This window comes from Colobus angolensis, unplaced genomic scaffold (genome assembly GCF_000951035.1).
Source record: "Colobus angolensis palliatus isolate OR3802 unplaced genomic scaffold, Cang.pa_1.0 Scaffold185, whole genome shotgun sequence".
Classification (NCBI taxonomy): Eukaryota; Metazoa; Chordata; class Mammalia; order Primates; family Cercopithecidae; genus Colobus; species Colobus angolensis.
Genome location: NW_012114988.1, coordinates 2,293,067 through 2,299,551, shown reverse-complemented (window position 1 = coordinate 2,299,551; position 6,485 = coordinate 2,293,067).

The following is a 6,485-nucleotide window of genomic DNA, read 5'->3' as shown; positions in this document are numbered from 1 at the left end:
GTGTTAGCCAGGATTGTCTCGATCTCCTGACCTTGTGATCCGCCCGTCTCGGCCTCCCAAAGTGCTGGGATTACAGGCTTGAGCCACCACGCCCAGCCGCAAGATTTTTAATCTTAAGAATTTTCTTGATGAAATAAAATACAATTTTTATTTTTAATGGATCCTTATTATGTGAAGTTAAAAGAATCAATGAATGACATATCTTCATTCAAAAACATGCTCTTAAAGGGGCACAGAATCAAGTTCTTCCTGGCATGAATGTTGATTTGTCTGTCTCAACCACTAGACCATGAGCACTGTTAGGGCAGAGACTGGGCCTCCTCCATCCCTGCAGCCCCATCACGTAATATACTGCCCAGCAGAAAGCAGAGAGGTGAACATTTACAAGCATTTGTTCCATGCCTGCTGAACTTGTCAATCCTTTACCCTTGTCAACTCACTTAATCTTCACAACAACCCTATGCGACAGAAACTACACTATTATTGCCATTCCACAGATGAGAAAACTGAGGCAAAGAGAAGGCAAGTTCCTTACCCAACATCACAGACCTGGTGGAGGTCAACATTGGGCCCCAAGCATTCCAGCTCCAGAGGCAAGTCAGCACTCTAAGCTAGTACACTATCCTGCCTCTTGCAGGTATATCCGTAGCAGAGGGTGGTGGACAAATGAGTGAATAAATACAAGCGTGATCACAGTGATTACAACTAGCACACATAAATGCTCCTTGTGTGCCAGCCACCAGAACACCTGCAGGCCCGTTTCCTGCATGCAGACATGGGAATGCTCTAGGAGATGCATGTGTAGGAGTGAGGAAGTCAGGACTGGGTGGACAGAGAAGCTGGCAGGTGGTGTGCTTTGCCGCGATGCCTTGAGGGAGCTCCAGAGCTGGCCCTTCAGAGGGGTCCCAAATGGAGGCAAAGGAGCTGGAATTTTGTATCCAAGTCACTGGCCCAAGGTTGGTCCCTGGGTGGGAGCATAAGCTTGGGTGAGGTAGGCCCCTGCTCCTGCAGCAGAGGGTGATGGCTGGTGAGGGGACTTTAGTGGCTGATATTCCTGGTCTTGGCAGGTGGGTACATGGCCTGGAAGAGGATGGCTAGAGGAACGCTACAGTACCCACTCTACAGGCTAGGGATTTGGCATGATGATCGCATTTATTCCTCATCACCATCCTGAAACAAGCTAGACATTTGTTTTCCCCCACAGCAAACTGGAACTCCAGGAAGTTGTGCAGCTCACCTAAAGCTGCCATCTAGGAAGTCGAGGCCGGATGGAAGCCCTGTATGTCTGATTAAGAGTCCGAATCAGTGGCCTAGATCATCATCTCCAAGTCCCTGCTCAGCCTGCAGGCCAGGGCTCATTATCTTGTTGTTGGGGCAGGGATGTGGTGGGTGTGGACATGCATTGCCTGGTCTGCCAGGTTCCTTCTCCTTCTGCTACGTCACTCCCCCCACCCTGGGCGTGCGCTCCTCCCCACTCCTTGCACCTCTGGTGGGGCTACCAACCCAGTTCCTTGGGGCTTTGGGGCTGGGCGTATACACAAGGCCTAGTCGATCAAAGGAGCATGTGCCCTAGTCTTGGTGACAGACCCAGGGATAGGCCCAGTTGTCCAACAATGGGAGAGAGAAGCTGCCTTTTTCCTCTGAGGCAGCTAAGGTAGAATGAGGTAAACCCAGAGTTGCCTATGGCCATGTTGTTCAAGCCTCCTCTGCATGGAGAAAGGCCAGTGGCACAGGATAGGATGAGAAACGAGGCCAGGCCACAGAGAGAAGCAAGAAGGAGAGGGACTTAATGGCATTGCTTGAGCTGCTGGAGTTCCTGAAGTCAGCTCTGCCTCTAGACTTCCCACTCGTGAGAGCCATAAATTCCCCATGGTATCTAAGCCAGTGCACACCAAGTTCCTCTCACTTGCAAGCAATGCGATGGGCCAAAGTGTGCCTGTTTGAAATTCATAGATTAAAATCCTACCTCCAGTACCTCAGTGTGCAATTGCATTTGGAGATACAGTCTTTTATTTTTAGACTGTTTTCGCTCTCGTTGCCCAGGCTGGAGTGCAATGGCACAATCTTGGCTCACCGCAACCTCCGCCTCCCAGGTTCAAGCGATTCTCCTGCCTCAACCTCCCAAGTAGCTGGGATTACAGGCATGCGCCACCATGCCTGGCTAATTTTGTATTTTAAGCAGAGATAGGGTTTCTCCACATTGGTCAGGCTGGTCTCAAACTCTCAACCTCAGGTAATCCACCCGCCTCAGCCTCCCAAAGTGCTGGGATTACAGGCGTGAGCCACTGTGCCCAGCCTGGAGATAGGGTTTTTAGAGATGATGAAGGGAAAATGAGGTCATGGGGGTGAGCCTTAATCCAACACGACTGGTGTCCTTACAAGAAGAGACGAGGACACAGACACGCACAGAGGAATGCGCATGGGATGATACAGGGAGAAGGTAACTGTCTACAAGCCAAGGAGAGAGGCCTCAGAAGAAACCAACCCTGCCAACCCCTTGACTTTGGACTTCCAGCCTCCTGAACTCAAATACATTTCTGTCGGTTAAGCCCGCTAGTCTGTAGTTCTCGGTTGTGATTGCCTAGCAAAGTGCTACAGGCAGGATGATACCCTTGAGGGAAGGTGCTAGTTTCAATCATGTGTTAGTCAGCTTTTGCTGTGCAACGAACAGCCTCAGAATCTCAGTGACTTGCAACCATATTCATTTTTCTGGGTTGTGGAGCTGCCTAATGGCAGGGCATGGCTAGGGTTTGGCTGGGGTTTACCCCAGGCCAGGTTCAGGTTTGCTCCATATGTCTGCATTTCAGGGCTGAACATTAAGGCAGTTACCTGGGGCATGCTCTTCTCACGCAGGATCCCAGAGCAGAGGAGGCCAAGCCAAACCGTACAAACACATTCAAGGACCCTCCTTGCTGCAAGCCCACTAGCATTCCAGGGGCCAAAGCAAGTCACATGCCCAAGCCTAACATCAGGGGCTCAGCGAAAGGTGCTCCACCTACTTCAAGTAATGAGGCAAAAGGTAAGATGGATGGGTAATACTATGAGTGGGAAGGAGTGAGGAATGACAAACAAAAATCCAATCTACCAGCAATAGTTAAGGGGAATGAGGAGAGGGTGCTGAAAAATTCCTGAGGCAGCAGAACGTCCCAGCCCACCGCACCAGTATCAGCTAAAGTCTCACATCGCCCACATCCCTGAGGGAAGATGGGCTTCTGCTGATTGTCTGTTAGAATTACAGCAGAGTCAGCTGAACCCCAACACCTTCCCAGAACTGCACATGCCATCGCGAGGCAGCAGCTCCGTGTGCAAAGAAACCGGATCCTTCCTGGGAGATCAAAATCAATTTTAAACAGACACAGCTGTTCCCTAGTGGGGGTGTTGGAAGGGAGAGGGGGAGATGCTGTAGGAAATGTTTCATTTCTTTTTGTTTTAAGTTGTTGGGATAACCAAAGTAGACTTGTAAAGTTTGATTATTAATTTCTGGAAGACTCGGTTGCCAAGTTTGCTATCAGTTTCAAGGAAAGGAAGTGTAAGATCAAAGGGATGTTTCCTAGTGGAGGTTTTCACCTCATAATAAGTTTAGAAGCTTTTTACAACAGAATGATCAGAAGTAGAGCTAGTTTGTTTTTGTGATGTGCGCCTCAGATGGATCAATCAAATGCCACAGTTTAATATGGTTCAACAAATGTTTACTGAACACCCACCTAGTCCTGGGCTCATTTAAACAAATATAAACAAATCATAGTAAGAATTGCCATGTGGGTCATCTGGGCAAGTTAAATGGTCTCTCTCTGTCTCAGTGTCTTCGTCTATAAAACAAGCCTGTTTGACTAAGCATGAACTTTTTTTTCTTTCTGTTTTTTTTTTGGTTTGTTTGTTTTGTTTTGTTTTGTTTTAGAGATAGAGTCTCATTCTGTTGCCTAGGCACTGGAGTGCAGTGGCGCAATCATAGCTCACTGCAGCCTCGAACTCCTGGGCTCAGGTGACCCTCCTGCCTTGGCCTCCCGCGTACCTAGGACTGCAGGGATGTGCTACCACACCCAGCTTTGTTTTTTTTACTTTTTGTTCAGATAGGGTCTCACTTTGTTGCCCAGGCTGATCTCAAATTCTTGGGCTCAAGTGATCCTCGCACCTTGGCCTCTCAAAGTGCTGGGATTATAGACTTTGCCAGTTTAATCAAATGCCAGTTTAATACAGTTCAACATGTAAGTTTAAAGCAAGCATGAACTTTGAGGTTCCTTCCAGATATAGAATTCTGAAGTCCACAAATTGGGTGGTGTTTTCAAGCAAATCTGGATTTTGAATCCAATTAAATTTAGAGATGTGCGTAAAGAAAATGAAACTCACACTGCTGAAGCTATGAGAACCATAGAATGCTCAAGATTTTTTCCCAGTGGTAAAGCTGAGAATCCCTGAAGCAGAAGATTAATAATTACGTGCATATTCATTGTTCCCTGTATTCGTTCTTGCAGTCACTACAAAGAAATACCCGAACCTGGGTAATTAATGAAAGAGGGGCTGGGCGCGGTGGCTCACTGTAATCCCAGCACTTTGGGAGGCCAAAGAGGGTGGATCACCTGAGATCAGGAGTTCGAGACCTGCCTGACCAACATGGTGAAACCCCGTCTCTACTAAAAACACAAAAATCACCCGGGTGTGGTGGCATGCAACTGTAATCCTAGCTACTTGGGAGGCTGAGGCAGGAGAATTGCTTTAACCTGGGAGGTGGAGGTTGCAATGAGCGGAGATTGCGCCACCGCACTCCAGCCTGGGTGACAGAGCCAGACTCTGTCTCAACAAAAAAAAAAAAAAAGAAAGAAAGAAAAGAGGGTTTACCTGGCTTACACTTTTGCAGGCTGTACAGGAAGTGTGGTGCTAGCTTCTGGTGAGGCCTCAGAAAGCTTATAATCATGGTGGAAGGCAAAGTGGGAGCAGGCATGTCATATGCCAAGAGCAGGAGTGAGGGTGGCGAGCAGGTGAGGAAGAGAGAGAGGGAGGAGGTGCCATACTCCCTGAAACAACCAGATCTCTTGTGAACTGAGTGAAAACTCATCACCAAGGGGTTGGTACAAAGTCGGTCATAAGACATCGGCCTCCATGATCCAATCACCTCCCACCAGGCCCACCTCCCACATTGAGGATTTCATTTCAACATGAGATTTGGAGTGGACAAACAACCACACTCTATCATTCCCCTTCTACCCGCCTCCCCAGAAAAAAAGATTACTGTTGCAACGTCATCCTCAGTTCAGATGTGTATATGAATCCCGTCTTCGTTACATTTTTCAACTCAATAGCACTCATGTTGCGTTTGAGTGGAAGGAGGCCATACAGAAAAGTAGTAAAAGGGGGGCCACTGGCATCCCTGTGGCCTGTACCTGAGTCTCTGCCCTGCCACTCTTGAGCTGTATGACCTTGGGGGAGTAAATTAACCTTCCAGAGCCTCAGTTCTCCTCTCTGTACAATGGGGATGATCATGGTAGCTTCTTCCTCGTAGGGTTGCCATTAGGTACTTAGCACCGGGTCTTGTGTAAGAACCCACTAGAATCATTACCACTTCTCATTCTCATAGTACCCCTTCCAAAAGCACTTTCAAGCAAACCTGGATTTTGAATCTACCAGATCATTTAGCCTCTTCTTGGATCGTTGAGACAAATTCAAGAAAGAAAAGATGTATATGGCTGCTGAAATTTAATGTAAAATAGCTTCATTCAGTGTTCTTCATGTAAAGGCATACATAGATTTGTGAAGGTACATGTTATTTTGAATTAAAACACTAGCAACAAAATGATCTTGAAAACAGAACCTAGATACCCTCTGAGCGAGGAAGGTGGAAATCCCACTGGTCAGTGATACATATGATCATTTCCTGCTTAGCTTCCGAAGGGGACTAACGCACCCGAGTGCTGGAGCTCCATTCTCTGAGTCTGTGCCCCCTAGCACGGCTCCGTTTGCCCGGGAGACGGGGGCAAATATTTTTCTAATTTGCACAAAGGTGCCCATGAGCTAGCCAGTCCGTCTTTTGAGAGACATTGAAGTGCACGCTTTAGTTTGATACCTCCTAATGAATGACAGGACAAGAACCTGGATCTGTCTTTCTTTTCTTCCCCAAAGCTGCCTAGAAGATATCAGGCTCCCAGTGTTATAACCTGGCGTTCTGCAGGACTCCCTCGGGGTTCCTCACTGGCAGGGGAAGAATGAAGCTCAGTTTCTTTTCTTCTAGACAGTTTCATCTCTTGAATAAATGACAATTGTTTCAGAGCCTGGACAGGTATGTTCTTGCACTTGCGGTCCCAGTGTTTTGAGGAGCTAGGCATGGAGCCAGTACTGGAGGAGGGTTTGGGGCCGTGGGCATGGATGCAGAACACCAGAGTAGGCAAAGGAAGAGCAAACGTGAGCCCCTCCCCTTGGTACTTGGTTTTACCTCCCAACTTGCCCTCTTCCAAACCAAATCTACTTGTTTGTTTCTCAAAAGGAAAGACATT